This window comes from Mastigoproctus giganteus, chromosome 9 (genome assembly GCF_048544385.1).
Source record: "Mastigoproctus giganteus isolate SK-2022 chromosome 9, ASM4854438v1, whole genome shotgun sequence".
NCBI lineage: Eukaryota > Metazoa > Arthropoda > Arachnida > Uropygi > Thelyphonidae > Mastigoproctus > Mastigoproctus giganteus.
This window is the reverse complement of record NC_143583.1, coordinates 58,847,500-58,867,733: the sequence shown is the minus strand read 5'-3', so window position 1 is coordinate 58,867,733 and position 20,234 is coordinate 58,847,500. Positions and strand designations below refer to the sequence as shown.

The 20,234-nt window shown below is 37.2% G+C and overlaps 1 pseudogene across 1 annotated transcript in view; it reads right to left on the bottom strand.

Moving 5' to 3' along the window:
* LOC150080270 (ras-related protein Rab-11B-like) overlaps positions 1 to 20,234 on the bottom strand; it is a 109,501-nt pseudogene that overhangs the window by 58,791 nt on the left and 30,476 nt on the right. Inside the window, exon 2 of the transcript XR_016547424.1 lies at positions 3,374 to 3,569. The product of XR_016547424.1 is annotated as a ras-related protein Rab-11B-like (transcript). The remainder of the gene's footprint in view (positions 1 to 3,373; positions 3,570 to 20,234) is intronic.

The window sequence follows — 20,234 nt, the reverse complement described above, 5'->3', positions numbered from 1 at the left end:
TCTGTTTAAAATTTCAATCTTCAATTCACTTATTAAAAATTTCTCCTTCCTTTTATAAAAGACAAAGAAAACGACAGTATGGTAAAATTAAACTGTAAAAACTCTGTTGAGGACCTTTTTACTATGTATCATGTTAGTTTCAATTTCTGCACGCCATGTTTTTTTTTTTTACTGTTTTAGATATTGAGTTAACCGAAAAAAAAAAAAAAAGTCAGTGAACAGAAACATCAGATTACAAAGTATGTTGAATAATATATTACAAAGTCTTACATTTAGTTAGTACTGTATGTATATTACTTAAGCTATGTACGTAAAGATAAATTTATTTTTATTTTGCTAACCTGTGAATTTCTTTTGATTTTCACATATCGTTTAATTTTGTTAATTGGTAAGGGAAAAAAAAAGGTGTAAATTTGTGCTTTATATCTTCATTTTTATAGCCTATGGATAATATTCCTCCAATTTTTGCTTATTAGAACTGCCATTTAATAGAATCAAAATTCAAGTCAAAAGTTATCACAATAATCAGCATTTACTGTAATTATTTTATGGCACTAGTATAAAAAAATAAATAAATGTTGGCTCACCCGGATTACTGACGTTCAGATTTTCGATGTTCTACAGTACTTGGATTTCAGGAAAGCTTTTAATACTGTTACACATAAAAGACTGCTGTACAAATTGGAGCAGTGTGGCATTAAAGGCAAGTTTCTGCTATAAAGGGATGGTTGAGTAGGAGAAGACAGAGAGTGGTAATCAATTGGACATTGCTCTTTGTGGACTAATGTTAGTAGTGGAATCCTTCAGGGTTTGGTGTTTGGCTCGTTGTTTTCTCTATTTATAAATGATATCGATGAAATCATTTATAAATAGATAAATAATACAAAGGTTGACAACGTGGTTAATGACAGGAATGATGGTATTCTATTACAAAAGGATCTAGAAAAGTTAGGCAGGTGGGCTGAGAAATGACAATTGAAGTTTAACATTGACAAATGCAAAGTACCACATAGGTTAGCAGTACCCCCAAGTAATGTAACAATTGTGTGGTACTACACTCAGGATAATGGAAAATATAAAAGACCTGCGGGTAATTGTGCAGTCAGATATGAAGTTCTCTGATCAATGCAGACAGGCTGACAGAGCAGCTCATGGGGTTTTGTCAATGATATACTGAAATTTTGCTAGGAGGGATAAGGAGGTGATTATTCCATTGTATAAGGCAATGGTCAGGCTACATTAAGTACTGCACGCAGGTCTGGAGGAGTCATTTTAGTTAGGATGTAGAGCTGCTGAAACGAGTAAGAGAAGGGCAATGAGATTACTGAGTGGAACAAAAGGGTGCTCTTACCAGGAAAGGATTCAGTTCTGCAAATTGCAGTGTCTGAAGACTAAGCACCTGCAAGGTGATCTGATTGAGGTGTTTAAGGCTTTGAATGGATTGAGCAAGCTCAATGCTGATGATATCTTTCTTCTTGCTCAGACTGCGCACATGAATGGGCATAAATTCAAATTGAGCAAGGACAGTTGCAGACCAGATGTGCAAAGTGGTAGATGACTTTCATCAACCGGTGAAATACCACCACTTTGCTTATTGGAGGCTTGAAGTGGTGAAACCCATGTTTAGTCTCTAGAGCAAACTTCATCTGTTGGTGTGAAAGTTGATAGCTTAAATAAATTCAAGGAAGAACTAAAACTATTGGAGTGAATGAATACGTGAAATGTAGGGGTTTTTTTTTTTTTTTGGCTGATGCTGTATAAACTTGCTTTCTTGCATCCTTGAGAGAGAGAGAGAGAGAGAGCCAAACCATCAGGAACAACAGTGGTCTTTATAACAAGTCCTAGAGAGAGAGAGAGAGAGAGAGAGAGAGAGAGAGAGAGAGAGAGAGAGAGAGAGAGAGAGAGAGAACACTGGAAATAGGATCTTAAGGACTGGTTCTAGGACCACTGTTGTTTCTGATTTTTCATAAAATGACAAAGTGACAGAAGGCATGGTGTCAAAATTTGCAGATGGTGTGAAGATTGAGAGTGGTTAATGATTAGAGCTTAGCAGTGCTCTGTCAGAATGATAGTCCTCAAAGATAGCCAGAAAAGTAGCAGCTATGTTTCAATGAAGCAAAGTGCAAGGTCTTACACTTGGGTAATAGCAATCCCAAAATGACTTATACACTTAGTGGGACTGAATTAAAAACTAGAGGGAGGGAGGGAGAGAATGCACCAAAGCTACTAAGGTTATGAGGCATTAGCATAGTCTCTCTATATTGTGTGCATATTCTGTGGTCGATTTGCCTGTTTACTGGACAAAAAAACCCAGTTTCTATGAGAAAAACCACAGACTCCTCGCCTGACACTGACTAACCCAGCCATGCTGTTAAAAGAAAGTCCATAAAAGTTCCTTGTGTCACTTACACAATTCAAACCAAGGCTTTTTTTCATGAAATGTGAAAACAGGGTTTACATTGTGCTGCAAGAAAGGGAGTTAACAATACTTTTGGACAAAGTTCCACGAGCAATGTAGACTGGTGGCAAAGAAGGCCTATGATGACCTACCAATGATTTATCAAATATTTGCTTGTAGGAAGAGGGAGGTCATAAACCTGTATAAGGCAATGGTGAGATTGAACTTGGAATACTGTTGAAGTATGGAAACTAAAACTGAAGGCATCAAGCTTCTTGAAAGAGCCAAAAATTAATGTATCTGCAAAAGAGCACCAAAAAAGGGGTAAGCCTTCAGATGTTTGGTTACAGAGTTTGGTAACAGGAGTCCTCACTGAGGTCTATAAAGCTCTGAGAGGGAGTAAAACGAACGAAGGTGAAACTTTCACAGTTACAAATGATTCCAGAACCAGATGTCATAAATTCAAATTACAAGGAAAGAAATTTAGACCAGATTGTAGGAAGTTTTCGTTTGCCATCAAGTTGTTAAATATAAGAGCTGGAATAAATTACTTCTGTGGATAGTTGAAATTGACAGCTTGGTGAAATTCAAAGGTCATCCGGAGAGTTAACTATGTGAAGAGGAAAAAACACACAGGTTGTGTATTTTCTTTTTTATTATATATATTTTAAAATTTTATTTATTTATTTTTTTTAAACCAATACAGCAAAAAGCCTGTGGCTTCCTTGCAATATATGGTTAATACAAATAATAAATTAATGATGCAACTGTTAATTTTATTATAGTTAGTTGCCAAGTAGAACAAAGAGAAGGAAAATAAAACCAAAAGAGAAAAAAAATGGAGGGGTGGGTGGGCCTTTTGAAAAACGAGAGCACACTATCAAGAAAATCAGAAAATCACAATATTTACACAAAATTTAACTGTGATTAAAAAAAAATAATAATAAACTGAACAGACATTTAAAGAATACTTACGCACTAGTTATTGCTCTATATCTTTCTTGACCTGCTGTGTCCCAAATTTGTGCCTTTATTGTTTTTTCTTCAACTTGGATGCTCCTAGTTGCAAATTCTACACCAATGGTGCTCTTACTTTCCAAGACAAATTCATTTCTAGTAAATCTAGACAAAAGGCTACTTTTTCCAACTCCAGAATCTCCTATTAAAACCACTGTTTAGAGAAAATAGAATAAAAAACACTGTAATGTCAAAACTGCACTAATTTTTACAGAGGTGTTAAAATTACTCAGATAAATATGCATGAATGGCATGACCAGAATATTTTAACAGCATATTGCTAGTCTTCAGGCCTAAAAAAAGGTAATTATAATATAGAGCATGATTTCGGTTGACAAATGGCAGAAAACTAAAATCTTTATTTTTGAATTAGCAGTGATACTCAAGAGATTTTATATCAACCACAATGCAGTACCTCTAAATGATTCATAAATTCATTTCTGATAGGTGGTAAGCACTGCTGGTTGATTTACCAAAAAAGCACAAGTGATGAAGGTTCATCCATTAAATCTGATGAACACCAAATAACAAGTGACAAATCAAGGCAATAAACTATAGTCTATGTCTGGCATTTAAACCAAATGAGTGTTCCTTCACCTGATTCTTAAAGAAATATACTTTCATTTCCCTCCATAACAGTATGGGGAGTTTGCCACTCATCACACATTTCAAGTTTCAAATCCCATAATGAGTAAAGAAAAACAATTTTCTCCTATTAGTTATTCAAATTCAATGTTTTTGTTGTTATGTTATTTGGTTTTTAGGAGCATTAGCAACCAAGGCCATATTGCTCCGGAGATACGCGGTGGTCATTCCCTGACCTTTCCCGCATCCTCCGTATTTGGTAGGCACGGGCTCGAACCCCAGTCTAATCAAGAAGTGTGCGCTACGCACTGCTGCTCCTGCCCACCTGGCTATGGAAGAATCTTCAATCAATGTTTTTCATTTAAGAAATGTGTACACATTTCTTAAATGAGCTCTGTATTGAGGCTTTCTGTATTCGAGTTTCAACAATTCACAACAGTCTCTACTGTAAACCAATTTCATAACTACAGAATAAAATTCTGGGTATTCACATAGTATGTATCACGTGAACACTGCACGTTGTTTACAGCATATTCTCACATAGAGAGTCAGTGCATATTCATTAATCATTTATTAAAGTTGGTTTCGATACACCAAAAACAGTAAAACTAACTAATGAAATTAAATATCTATTAAAATCACATAAGTGTGAATTTTAGTATTCGTTCAGTACAATATTCACTCTTGATCACCATCATTAATTATTTTTTAATTGGAAAAGTTTAGCCATAAAAAAAAAAAAAGATTCTTTACAGCATCATGTATGTCAAAAAAACACCATTGCTATGGTAACTTTGTTTCCTCTTTTCAGCTACTTTCAGTCTTGACCTTTGATTGTAGTTAGTTGAGAAATTTTTTTTTTTTTTGGATAGCAAGACTTGTTTTTAATGATTCTTATTTTAATATTATTATTATACAATCTAATGTTAAAATTAATAAAATATTTTTAAAGACTCCCCTTTAAACTTTTCCCCAGCTTTTCCCCCCTCAAAAAACTCACTTGCAAAATGAAGACAACCATGTGCCTGCTGGCAGCTAGGAAGTAAACAGAAACTGCACATTACTTTTTTAAAAAAATCAATTTTTATTGTTATTATCTGTAATCAACTTCATCTACTACTGTATCATAATTGACATTTTGCAAAAAAAAAAAAATGCTGATCCCAGCTTTCATTCTTTACTAATTAAGCTTGATAATAAATTTAACATGGAATTCAAAAACATCACCAGTTAGATGATGTAGTTTTATTGTGCGGGAGCTTCATTATTTAAATGTAACACTTCGTATATAACAGAATTGATCACTTGATAATGATTCACACAGTTCAATTAGTGTTATTTATATTTCATATAAATTCATTAGGAACCACCACGTAACATCTTTCTCTTCGCATATTAATTTTCTGTGATTTTTTCCCCCCCATTTGGGAATAAAATTAAATCATCCCATAGAACTTTTCTCATCGATATTCTATAAATGATAATAGATTTTTTTTTTTTTTAACCCTCCCCCTCCACACCTTGGAGAGGATGAGCAATTTTCATATGATCATATATATATTATCCCCGGGGGCTCACATCTGGTGAGTATGGGCTTGGCACACCCAGGGTCCTGAACTGGATATCATCATTCTTCTCTTTCTTGGTGATTCCCTTCTACTTTTGACACTCTCTCTCTCTCTCTCTCTCTCTCTCTCTCTCTCTTCCCCCCCCCTCTCTCTCTCTGTCTCTCAGGGTTACTCGGGAACTTTTTTTTTTTCCCCCCCTGGTGCAGCATAAGCCTTAGGCTTCCTTGCATCATATGGATAATAATAATAATATATATATATATATATATATATATATATATATATATATTTTTTTTTTTTTTTGTAGTTGTTGGCACATAGGCTTCTCTGGCCATAATGCACCTCCCAAGGTTTTTGCAGTACTTTGATCCAAGCCCGAGGCGGGAATCGAACCCGCGACCTTTGGGTTGCCAGGCAGGCACTTTACCCACCCGGCTAGCCGGTCGGCTATATGATCATATGAAAATTGCTCATCCAGATCATATGACATGTCCAGGTTTTAAGTGCAAATTTTGGTAAAAAATATTTTATTATAGATATAGATATATCAGAAACACAAATTTCATAAATGATAACTAAACAAAATATAAGTGTATAAATATAATCATTATAAAATCTCAAAAATCTGCTACTATCACAATATTCATTACCAGTGTTATGATCTGAACTTTTCACTTTCTTCAAAGAGAGCACCATCTTCAATACCATTAAGGGGACTGCTGAGTTTATATTTCATGAAAGACTTAATGAAATATAGGGGCCTTACTGACCTTTTCCTGGGAATAAAGAGCAAGTTGCTGCAGGATGTTGTTGCTGTTTAGATTTTTTTTTTTTTTTTTTAGCAAAAGAGCTTTATTTTCATATAGTGCAAATTTGAAAGGCACAATATATGTGCCTTTCACATTTGCAATATTGCTACTGTTGACATTTTTAAACTTCAAATGATATATTATATTTGTTGATAAAAATTCTATGTTTTGATTATGCCAAGTTTATCAAGACACCAATCATCTGCAAGAAGATCCATTAGAGACTTGTGCTGAACACTGGGTATAGTAATAGCATTTGCCATTCAGTGCAAGGAATGCCACAGGCTTTTACTGTACTGGCAAAAAAAAAAAAAACAAAAACACACAAATTATATGCTTCCTTCCTCACACAGATAACTATCCAGTTGACCTCCGAATTTATTCAAACTGTCAGCTTCAACTATCTACAAGGGCAACTTGTACCAGCTCTTCCCCTGTGATTTGAATTTGTGGTCCCTAGTTCTGGAATTTTTTATAATAGTGAGAATTCCACCATTCATTTTACTAATCCCTCTCAGAGCCTTGTAAACCTCAATTAGGTCACCTCTGAGGTGCCTGGTTGCCAAGCTCTGTTGCCCAGATAATCAGAGTTTTTCTTCATACAAATTGTCCTGCCAAATTCACCATTCAAGTTGCCAGTGTTCAGACCATTTCAAGAAGCTCAATGTCTTTTTTTCAGATGAGGTCTCCATACTTCAACACAGTATTCCAAATGTGGCCTTAAAATTGCCTTATATCTTGAAAGATTTTGAAAGGGTATTATGAAAGTTTGATTTCTTAATGTGTTTCATAAAATGGACAGTACATGCTGTACTATTAAGCAACACGGGGGGAAGGGGGTATCCACCCAACTCCACCTGGATGTACAGTGAAGCAAACGTCACATCATGAACATGTCTTGATCTGATTATCAGCAGTGATTCTTCATGCATTCAGAATCTGCAGATAAAGGAACCACTAGGTGGCAGTGTGCTGATGTGGGATTTACTTAAAGATGTAACTACCATGAGGGGTAAAGGGAAGGGTTTTTGCTTTTCTAAAGGTGACCACAGTGGTCTCAGACAGTTTTTAAAAATTCTATATAGTGGGACCAACTGATGATGTTACCAACAGCAAATTCTAAATGGGAAGCATTCAAGGAATTAATCTTGGAAGCTACTAGGCTTTTCCTACCAATTAAGAAATACCATTCAAGGTTTAGGCCTAAATGGATGTCAGATGACCTAGTGAGACTCATGGCAGAGAAAAAAAATGCATGGGATGCATATAAATTATCAGGAGACACAGATGCCTATGATAGATATAAGACAGTCTGTAATCAAGTCACAAAGGTTAGGCAAAGCAAATACAGGTTACAAGAAATATTTAACAAATGATACAAAGAAAAACAATAAAGACTTTTTTACTTATGTAAACTCAAGAAGGAAGGGGATGAATCAGATTAGTCCACTTGACATCGATGATTCAATTGTTGATGCACCTGCTGAAGTAGCTGACAAACTGAATGAGTATTTTGCATCTACATTCACAAATGAGGGGTTGAATGCTAGAAGTTTATTAAACTCTGGCAGGGAACTAAATGATTTTGTAATAACTGAAAGCAAAGTGGAGGAGAAATTGTTGAAATTGAACTAAAGAAAGTCACCTGGAGGGGATGGGATCTATCCAGTTATATTAAAGAAAGCAGCAAAGGATGTAAGCAAACCATTAGCCATAATTATGAAAGCTTCCTTGGACTCAGGGGAGGTCCCCATGGACTGGAGATGTGCAAATGTATCCCCGATTCACAAAGGGGGATCAAAAGGAGACACGAGTAATTACAAACCTGTTAGTTTAACTTCTGTTCCAGGGAAATCAATGGAGGTATTGGTTAAAGAAGCAATGCAGGATCACCTAGACAGACTGCAGTTATAGTTCAGACACAGCATGGGTTTGTTAAGGGGAAGTCTTGTCTGAATAATTTAATTGGATACCATGATGATGATGATGGTCACAAAGGAAATGGATGCAAAAAATAATTTTGATATCATATACTTGGATTTTAGGAAAGCTTATGATACTGTGGCACATGGAAAACTACTGTACAAGTTGGAGCAGTACAGCATTAAGGGCAAGTTGCTACAATGGATAGAAGGATGGTTGAGTACGAGAAGACAGAGAATGCTCTTCGTGGACTAATGTTATTAGTGGAGTTTCTCAGGCTTTGGTGTTGGACCCATTGTTGTTTTCTGCATTTTCAATGATACTGAAGGTATATCAGAGTTAACGTGCAAGTTTGCAGATGATACGAAGGTTGGCAGAGTTTTTAATGACAGTAATGATACTATGGTACTGCAACAGGATCTGGAAAAGTTGAGCTGAGAGGTGGCAAGCGAAGTTTAACATTGACAACTGTAAAGTACTGCATATGGGTAGCAGTAACCCCAGAGTAAAGTATAAAATGGGTGGCACTACACTCAGTTTAGTGGAGAATGAAAAGGACCTGGGGGTAATGGTGCAGTCAGATATGAAGTTTTCTTCTTCAATACAATAACTGAAGAGTAGCTCATGCAAGAGTAGCTCATGGTGTCTTATCAATGATATACAGGAATTTTGTTAGCCAGGATAAGGAGGTGATTGTCCCCTTATACAGGGTGTTTCAAAAATGATGGTCAATAATTTAAAGGTGAAAAGTACAAACTAAAATAAGCTAAAAAAGTCCCAGTGAACACTGGGCCGCAAATGAACTTTTTGAGATAATGCACATTTTCTGTTAAGATCTGCCACTGATTTTGGGAACATTAGTTTAGCAAAAAGCTGTGAATCCTTTGCTAAGGTTGGTTTTATTAAACATAAGATAATACATTTTTAATTTTTAGCTTCAACACCACAGGATTTTACAGATGTTATATGTTACAGGATGTTACAAAGGTGTTCAAAATGCTGTCCTTGCATCCATACACAGCTTTGCAGTCTTCTCTGCATTGAGTTGCAAATCCTCTCCGGCATTCCTGGGTCATTTCTGATTTGCTGAAAGGCTCCTTCAGCCAGAATACAAAATTTTTTTTGGCTGATGCTGCATAAGCTTGCTTTCTTGCATCATATGCCTCTACTAATGCTAATCCACAGGATATAAGTCTGGTGATCTGGGAGGCCACATTACAAGACCACCTCTACCTATCCAGCATTGACCATACCTTCTAGTCAGATACCGAGTCACAACTCAAGCAAAATGTGCCAGTGCACCATCATGCATAAACTACATTTTCTGGTGCTGCTGAAGTGGAACATTATTATCATCATCAAGGAGGTCTGGAAGAGCATTCTGCAGGAACTGAAGGTACAGCTCTCCTGTTACCCTGTTTGGCAGAAAGTGTGGTCCAATTAGACGATCTCCTAGTAGACCTGCCCTGACATTCAACAAGAAACGTTGCTGATGTCGTGACTCGTGAATTGCATTAGGATTTTCATCGGACCAAACATGACAGTTATGAAAATTAAAAATACCATCACGAGTAAACTCAGCTTCATCAGTAAACAAAATGTTGTTTAAAAATTGGGAGTTCAGGACATACTGTTGTTGCATCCACTGGCAGAAGTTCACTCTGGGAGGGTAGTCTGTATTGCTGAGACCTTGTACACACTGGATATGGTAGGGGTACAGTAATTGGCAATGTAAAATTTTCCACACAATGCTATGACTCAGTACATGATCTTGCAGAGTAACGCTCCTTGTCGAAATTCCTGGATTTTGTTCTATTCTTTCTTACACTCTTTCCTCAACATCAGGTGTTATGCTTCTGGGTCTACCTGCTTGTACTCCATGTGCGAAGCACCCATGTTCTCTAAGGCGTTGATGTACCCTGATGAATGTAGGCCTGTTGGGCTGCCTTCGGTGGGGAAATGCTTCTTGGTACAAATGTGCAGCTTCGAGTGCACTGCCGTTGGCTTTACCATACATGAAGTGCGTGTCCGCATACTCTTTGTTGCTGTAACCTCTCTGTGTTGACTATCTTTTGATAAGTACTAGTATGCCTGCTATGTCTCAGAGCATTGAGAGAGGGGAAAAGGAGAGAATGAGCATAACCTAACCTAAACAAACAAGTCAGTGGTGGATCCAACTAGAAATGTGCAATATCTCGAAAAAGATTCATTTAAGGACCCATGTTTACTAGGCTTTTTTTTGCATATTGTAGTCTGTACAGTTCACCTTTATATTATTGACCATCACTTTTGAAACACCTTGTATAAGGCAATGGTCAGGCCACACCTTGAGTACTGAATACAGGTGTGCAGGCCTCATTTTAGGAAATGTTGTAGGGCTGCTATAATGAGTACAGAGAAGGGCAACAAGATTGGTGAGTGGAACAAAGGGTTGCTGTTACCAAGAAAGGCTTAAGTTCTACAAATTGCAGCTTCTGGAGACTAGGCACTTGCGAGGTGATCTTATTGAGGTGTATAAGGTTTGGGCAAGCTTATTGTAGTTTGCTCGAATGGTTTGAGCAAGCTCAATGCTGATGGGATTCTTCCTTTCACTCAGATAACTCACCTGAGGAAACATAAATTCAAATTGAGGAAAGACAATTGTAGATGTGTGGAAATTTGCCTTTAGCCAGCGGGTGGTTGATAGTTGGGAAAAACTTCCATCTGTTGTAGTGGAAGTCAACAACTTAAATTCAAGGCAGAACTAGACAAATGTTTGGAGTGAATGGATGGGTGAAATAAGGTTTTTTTTTTTTTTTTTTTTTTGGCTGATGCTATATAAGCTCGCTTCTTGCATCATATGCCTCTACTAATGCTATTGTCGTTGGCTCTTCTTTTTTAAGTAAATATTCGTGTGTGCAATGTGTATGTCTAATAAGGAGGCTTGTATGAATAACTTCTTCATGTCTGTCTTTCTAGAAGCTTGATTTCTACGGTTGAGGTGCTTGTTTTATTTACTATAATTTATTATCCATTTGACACTTCCAGAAATGAGCCAATCTCTCAGTACTGGCTTTATGAATGACAAAAATATAATCATGATATGAGTTCTGAAGTTGTGATGTTAACCTTGATGATTTTTTCCAAGCAATTTGCTCACTCATTGTATAAAATCCATCCCTGCATGTCCTAGTTTCTTTCTCCTTAAGTATGCTAACCAAGCATGGATCTGACTTATTTGTGGATGGTTCATAGAATCTAAGCAGTGGATTCCAATGATTGCACTAGAGAGTGCAACAAGATAATGTTTTTAATGAAGGAATGATGTACAACATCAAATGATAATTGAATTGCAGTCAGCTCTACTGTATATATGGTAGATTGAGTTGGAGGCTCTTGGGAAATAATAGTGTCTAAATACTGCTATGCCTATGAGTGTGTCACATTTTGATCCACTGGTATAGATGTGATGATAATATGAAGTTTTCTACATAAAGAGCATGTTTATGTAGAAAACTCACTGGCTAAGGGAAAATTTCCGCACATCTATTCTGCAACTGTCTTTCCTCAAATTGAATTTATGTCCCCTCAAAGTACATAATCTGAGCAAGAGGAAGAATCCCATCAGCACTGAGCTTGCTTGAATCATTCAAAGCCATATACACTTCAATCTGATCACTTCGCAGGTGAGTTAGTCTCTAGATGCTGCAATTTGCAGAATTTAAGCCTTTCTTGGTAAGAGCAACCCTTTGTTCCACTCACCAATCTCACTGTCCTTCTCTGTATTCATTCCCGCAGCTCTACATTTTTCTTAAATGAGGCCTCCAGACCTGTATGCTGTACTCAAGGTGTGGCCTGACGTTATACAAAGGGTGTGGCTTTATACAAAGGGTTAATCTGCAAGCGAAGTTGCTGTATATCATTGACAAGACTCCATGGACTGCTCAGAAATATGACTGCACAATTACCCCCAGGATCTTTTCATTCTCCACTACCCTGAGTGTAGTATTGCATAGTTGGTACTTTAATCTGGGGATTACTGCTACCCATAGGCAGTACTTTGCATTTGTCAATGTTAAACTTCAGTTGCCACCTCTCAGCCCATCTGCCCAACTTTTCTAGGACCATGTTGCATTGGTGTACTAACATTACTGTCATTAACAACCCTGCAAACCTTCATATCATCTGCAAACTTGGACATTAAGCCTCATATACCTTCATCAATATCATTGATAAATACAGAAAACAACAATGGGACTAACACTCAACCCTGGGAGACTCCACTAATAACATTCGTCCATGAAGAGCAGTGTCCATTTACTCTGCTCTTTGTGAAAAAAGCTTTCCTGAAATCCAAGTACTGTATATGATATTAAAATTATTCTTTGCATCCAGTTCCTTTGTGACCACATCGTAGTATCTAATCAAATTAGTCAGGCAAGATTTCCCCTTAACAAACCCATGCTGTGTCTGAATTATTACTGCAGTCTTGCCTAGATGATCCTGCATTGCTTCTTTATCCAGTGACTCCATTATTTTCCATGGAACAGAAGTTTCTCTAACAGGTTAGTAAATAATCATGTCACCCTTTGATCTCGCTTTGTGAATTGAGGATACATTTCCACATCTCCACTCACCAATTGGGACCTACCCTTAATCCAAGGATGCTCTCATAATTATGCCTAAGGGTTTGCTTACTTCCTTTGCTACCTCTCTTAATATAACTGGATAGATCCCATCCACCCCAGGTGCCTTTCTTATGTTTAACTTCAAATTGTCCAGATGAATCTGCCATTCAATGTGCATGTTTTGCAAATGTATACTTGCTGGCTTATTGAATGCTGGTTTGTGATCATACAAATTTTTCCTCTTTGGTTCATGAAAATATTCATATTCTGGATGACTGGTGAGATTACAAATTTTTACTGTATAATTCAATAAAAGACTGTCTACATAAATGGTGAAGTAGTTCACAGGAATCTAGTTGATGAATTTGAAGCTGATGATGTCATCAAATGCAGACATTGTGGGAATATCAGACATATGATGTTATCTCAAATATAAGGGATGCAGAATTTGACTACAATATGTACAGACAGGACAAACAGGGGGGGAAGGGGGTATGCTCTTAGTTGAGAAGCATATTAAATCAGGAAGTGCATCCAGTTACCATGGATGGGCAGTGCAATGTTGAGTCAGTGTGGTAGACATGCACTGGGAAAACAAAAATGAAAGTAGGAGTATGCTACAGGGCTAATGGTTGAGATGAGTACAACGATCAACTATACAAACAAAGGTTAGCGCAAAAGCATAATTTTAACGTAGTCATCTACCAAAGTAGTTAAATTAATTAATTAAATTGGCTTCATTTTGGTTATATATCATTGTGAATGCCTTCAAAATGAGTTGCCATGGTATTGTACTACCTCGAATAAGTAACACTTCACCAGTGGAGAAGACTACTGTTACTTATTCTCAGCGGATACCACCACCCAGACGGCACCATTTCAAAGCTTGTTGGCTTCTCCTCGGTGGATGGGCAGATACCCTGGTGTTGCAATAGTGACAACCCAGTTATGAAGTACAGTTGGTCGTCGACTTACGACCGACTTCTGTTCTGACTGAACGGTCGTAAGTCGATCTGGTTGTATGTCGGCCATATATTTATTAACAGTATTTTTTAACCTTTCTAATCTTTTTATCATCTTTATAAATTATTTTTATAATCTTTTAAATTTTTATCATCTTTTATTTTTCATTTTAAATACAGCAATGTTTTTATCTTTTACTTAGCGATACTGTACTAGGCGTAGAAACGAAGGTATCTCTCTCTATGAGCTTAAATTCAAACGTTCTCTACATTTTAATTGGTTTATTATTCGTACTGTTTATAAAAAAAAAAAAAAAAAAAAAACTACAATCAATAATTATATTGTACATAATGTGAAAAATAATACTGTGCATAATGTACTGTAAACACTAAAATTAATGTAAAAATTAATACAAATGAAATTTACAAAATCAATTTTTAATCTTTGCTTGTGCTGGGTTGTGCATTGTCAGGGTCATGTTCTTGGGTTGAGGTAGAAGATGTTTATTTATAGAGACATTAATTATGCAAAGCAAATGTTTTTTTTAAAACGCTTAAACCACCCAGTACTAGCCTGAAAATCTTCAGCGTAATCGTCTCCGGGGCGTGATTTTAAACTCTGAAAAACAAACTTCTAGCCTTTGCTTGCACTGTGTGAAGGCTCATGGGTGTATTTTTTTTTGTATTAAATCTTCCATCCACATAAACAACAATTTCTCCATTTCATGGATGGGTTCCTGTCATTGTTTGGTTAAAATTGTAGACATAATAGGTGCAGTATCGTCGATACCATGGAATGTGATAATTTCAAGTCACGTGCTATCCTATTCACTTTCTTTCCGCTTTCATACTGCTGGATAATTTTCGTTTTACACTCTAAATCAATAGTTTTCCTTGACTTCTTAGCTGACGTATATGTAGATGAAGACATTTTCCTTTTACTAAACATATTATGCGTATTTCAGTGGAATTTTAATTAATACACCACACGCAACAGATGCTTAATAGCGACTGGGTGTATGTGAGAGAGAGAGAGAGCGACTGAGTGTATGTGCCTGGTGCTGTCCTCAGGCCTGCCGTCATCGACGTGCCTCCTCACCTGGGTTATGGGTGTCCTCAGTAGTGATTTCCTGATTTATTATTAATTTATTCATTATTTATTATATATATATTTTTTTTGTGGTCGTAAGTGCGGCCGGTCGTAAGTCGCATAGGTCGTAAGTCGACGACCAAGTGTATAACTTCACAATATGAGAGATGCCTGATAGTTTGCAGTGAAACAGACTATAAAATATTTAAGGGCAAAGGCCTCATGCTATGATATAACCAAAACGATGCCAATTTAATTAATTAAATTAACTACTTTGGTAGATGGCTACATTAAAATTGATGCTTATGCACTAACCTTTATGTTAGTCATTCTTCCTCGTAGCATGAAGCCTTTGCCGTTAAATATTTTATAGTCAACTACACAAAGAAATAAAGTGAGCCAGTAAATCAGAATGTCTTCTAATGAATAAATTTATTTTTCCAGATATTGATAAAGCAGCATGTTGGAGAAACAATACTCTTGATCTGATTGAGAACCTGCAGTTAAAAGATCCTCTTGAAGGGGCCCCTCCCCCTTTGATCATAAAGGGGGGCTTCAATGTCACTTCCCCCTGGGAAGTGACAATAACATGCTGATGCAGAATTTACTTAAAACAATAACTACTGTCAAGGGTAAAGGAAGAGCTTTTGCTTTCGTAAGGGTGACTACAGTGGCTTCAGAGATTTTTAAATTCTATACAATGGACTGTCTGATGATGTTACCAACAGCAAATTCTAAATGGGAAGCATTTAAGGAAGTAATCATTAGCAGAGGCATATGATTCAAGAAAGCAAGCTTATAGAGCATCAGTCAAAAAAAAAAAAAAAACAACCTTACCATTTCACCCATCAGGTCACTCCAAATGTTTGTCTCAAATCTATTGTTGTGGAAGCTATCAACTTCCACAACAATAGATGGAAGTCTGTTCCAGCAATCAACTACCCACTGGATAAAGGAAAACTTCCACACATCTATTCTACAACTGTCTTTCCTCAATTTGAATCTATGCCCCCTCAGGTTCTTAATCTGATCAAGCAGAAGATCCCATCAGCACTGAGCTTGCTCAAACCATTCAACACCTTGTACACCTCAATCAGATCACCTCACAGGCACCTAGTCTCCAGATACTGCAACTTACAGATTTTAAGCCTTTAGAGGAACCCCTTTGTTCCTCTCACCAGTCTTGTTGCCCTTCTCTGTACTCGTTCTAGCACCTCTACATCCTTCCTAAAATGAAATCTCCAGAACTGTATGCAGTACTCAAGGTGTGGCCTGACCATTGCCTTATACAAAAGGTATAATCACCTCCTTATCTCTGCTAACAAAATTCCTATATATCATTGAAAAAACTTCATAACCTGCTCTGGCAGCCCATCTGCACTGCTCAGAGAACTTCATATCCAACTGCACCATTACCCCCAGGTCTTTTTCATTCTCCACCTCCCTGAGTGTAGTACCACACAGTTGGTACGTTTCTCATGGGTTACTGCTACCCATATGCAGTACTTTGCATTTGTCAATATTAAACTTCAGTTGCCACTTTTCAGCCCATCTACCTAACTTTTCTGAATCCTGTTGCAGTAGCATACTGTCTTTACTATCATTAACAATCCTGCCAACCTTTGTATCATCTGCAAACTTGGACATTAAGTCAGATACACTGTCATCAATATCATTAATAGATATATAAAACAACAATCCTGCAAGTGCCGAACCCTTGGCGACTCCATTAATAACATTAGTCCACATAGAGCAGTGTCCATTTATTACCACTCTCTGCTATCTCCCACTCAACCATCCCTGTATCCATTGCAGCAACTTACCCTTAATGCTATACTGCTCCAATTTGTACAGCAGTCTTCCATGTGTAACCGTATCAAAGCTTTCCTGTAAGCCAAGTATATGATATCAAAATTATTTTTTGCATCCAGTTCCTTTGTGACCACATTGTAGTATCCAATCAAATTGGTCACACAAGACTTCCCCTTAACAAACCCATGCTGTGTCTGAACTATTACTGCAGTCTTGTCTAGGTGATTCCTGCATCACTTTTTTAACCAGCGACTCCATTATTTGCCCTGGAAGAAATGTTAAATTACCAGGTCTATAACTGAACCACCTTTGTGAATTGAGGATGCATTTGCACATCTCCAGTCCATGGGAACCTCCACTGAATCTAAGGATGCTCTCATAATTAAGGCTAAGGGTGTGCTTACTCCCATCTTTAGCTCCTTCAATATACCTGGATAGATTCCATCTGGCCCAGGTGCCTTTTTTTTTTATGTTTAACTTCAACAATTTCTCCTCCACTTTACTCTCCGTTATTACAAAATCATTTAGCACCCTGTTACAGTTTAGTAAACTTCTGTCCTTCCTTCCTTACAGAATTACCCAAGTGTGAATATACTCATTGTTTGTCAGCTATCTAAGCAGGATCATCAACATTCGAACCACCAACATCAAGTGAACCAATCTGATTCAACCCCTTCCTTCTAGAGTTTGCATAAGTAAAGAAGTCTTTGTTGTTTTTCTTTGCATCCTTTGTCAAGGATTTCTCGTAACCAGCCTTCGCTTGCCTAATCCCCTTTGTGACTTGATTACAGATTACATCTGCCATAGGCTTCTGCGTTGTCTGATAATTTATATGTATCCCATGCATTTTTCTTCTCTGCCACAAGTCTCATTAGTTCATCTGAAATCCATTTAGGCCTAAATCTTGAACAGTATTTCTTAGTTGGTATGAGAAGCCTAGTAGCTTCCAAGATTAATTCCTTGAAGGCTTCCATTTCACTGTTTTTAACATCAGTTGATCCCACTCAATAGAATTTAGAAACTGCCTGAGACCGTGTAGTGACCTTTATGAAAATAAAAATCCTTCCCTTTACAGAATTCCTTGATGGTAGTTACATTTTTAAGTAAATTCCACATCAGAAGACCATGTAAACCTTTACGAAAACAAAAATCTTTCCTTTTACCTTGATCGTAGTTACATCTTTAAGTAAATCCCACATCAGTAGACGGTGATTACTGTCACCTAGTGGTTCCTTTATCTGTAAATTCCTAATGCGTAAGTCATCACTGCTGATAATCAGGTCAAGAGTATTACTCCCTCTGGTTGTCCCTTGAACATGTTTCTGTAGAAAACAATCCTCCAATAAATCCACAAAAGTCTTGCTAGGTGCAAGTAACCAACCCACCTGTTCCAGTCAATATCTGGAAAGTTAAAATCCAATATTACAAGACATTCTGATTTACTGGTCGACTATTTCTCTGCACAATTGTTTGTTGCACTCATCAGAGTCATTAGGTCTATAACACACTCCAACTCTCATTTTCCCTTTCCCAGTGTTTATGTGACACCAAATTGACTCAATATTGCACCATCCACCCATGTCAACTGGATGCACTTCCTTATATTTTATGTGTTTGTTAACTAACAGCATTACCCTTCCTTCCTACCCTTGTCTATCCTTTCTGTATACATTGTACTACCCAAATTCCAAATCTGCACTGCTTATATCTGTGTGACACCATGTCTCTGATATCCCAACAATATCTGCCTTTGATGCCTTGATCAGCAGTTGAAATTTATCAAATTTATTTACTATACTTCTAGCATTGATGTACATGCACCTGTTCTTACTCTTAATTACCCTAACAGCCCATGTATTTACGTATTCCATGATGACTCTCAGCAGATCTTGAAATCCCGAGCAACTTGCTCTCTAGACTGCTGCTCATTACAATAGAAGCAGTGCAAGAATCGCACTTTCGTCTTTGCCTGCAACTACTTTTAATCTTTTACTCTGTGAATCCCCCAAGCTGGCAGTTTTCCGACCCTCCTAACACTGCCTCAATAGCATCAGCAAATATTCTTGCACTCTTTCTATTTAAGTGTATCCAACTCCTGTAGAAGTAGTCTCTCCTGTTAGCAAGCACAGACCACGCTGAAAAAAAATTCTATCCCACGAGCCTTGCACAATCTCTCTAGGGTCAAATTGATTGACAAGGCTCTCACATCGTATACTCCTCCTATTGTGTCTCGACAGAATTGCAGACACTTTCAAATTCAACCCTAGCTCGTGACTTTTTTTTCAACATTGATCTGTACTTGTTAATTAAATCTGCAAACCTCTTACGCTTAAGGTCATTAGTGCCAACATATACAACAATATCACCTTTTGTACCCTTCAAAGATGATATCTGCTCTACAATGTCATCAACTTTTGCCCTTGGCAGACATACCCTGGTTCTGTTCCACCTATCCATTCTGCATAATATATTCCCCATCTCCCTGACAACAGAGGCACCAACAATAACTAGTTCCTGTGGGACCAGTACATCATAGAGGCTACTAGGGCTTTTCATATCAATTAAAAAATACTGTTCCAGGCTTAGAACTATATGGATGTCAGATGAACTGATGGGACTTGTGGCTGGATTTTGTATGGATTTTAGATTTTTCTGGCACATTAGCAGCAGTGGCTATTATGCACCAGGACAAGATGGGATGTGGCAGAGAAGAGAAAGACATGGAATATCTAAATTATCAGGTGATATAGAAGCATCTTATAGATATAAAGTAGTCTGATCATGTAACAAAGGAGATTAGACAAGCTAAGGCACATTACAAGAAAATGCAGCAACGACTTTTTTGATTACATTAACAGCAGAAGGAAGGGGTTGAATTACATTTGCCCACTTGATGTCTATGGTTTAACTGTTGCTGCTGCCCAGGTTGCTGACACTAACTGAATAGGTATTTTGCAACTACGTTCATGCATGAGGTGTTCTTTAGGGAGAGGAATTCCAGAGGTTCATCAAAATCTAACAGAGAGCTAAATAACTCTGATAACTGAGAGGAAAGTGGAAATTGCTGAAGTTAAACATAAGAAAGGCACTTAGATCTATCCAGTTATATTAAGGGAAGCCCCTATGGCCTGGAGATGCACGAATGTATTTCCAATTCATAAATGGGGATCAAAATGTGACATTAGCAATTACAGACCTGTTAGTTTGTTGCAGAGAAAATAATGGAATCACTGGTTAAAGAAGTCATGTAGGACCATCTAGACAGGAGTGCAGTTGTACTTCGGTCACAGTATGGGTTTGCTAAGGGGAAATCTTGTCTGACCAATTTGATTGGATACACAAAAGAATAGGATGTAAAATATAATTCTCATATCCTATACTTGGATTTCAAGAAAGCTTTCAATACTGTTGCACATAAAAGACTGCTGTTCAAATTGGAGCAGTGTGGCATTACAGGCAATTT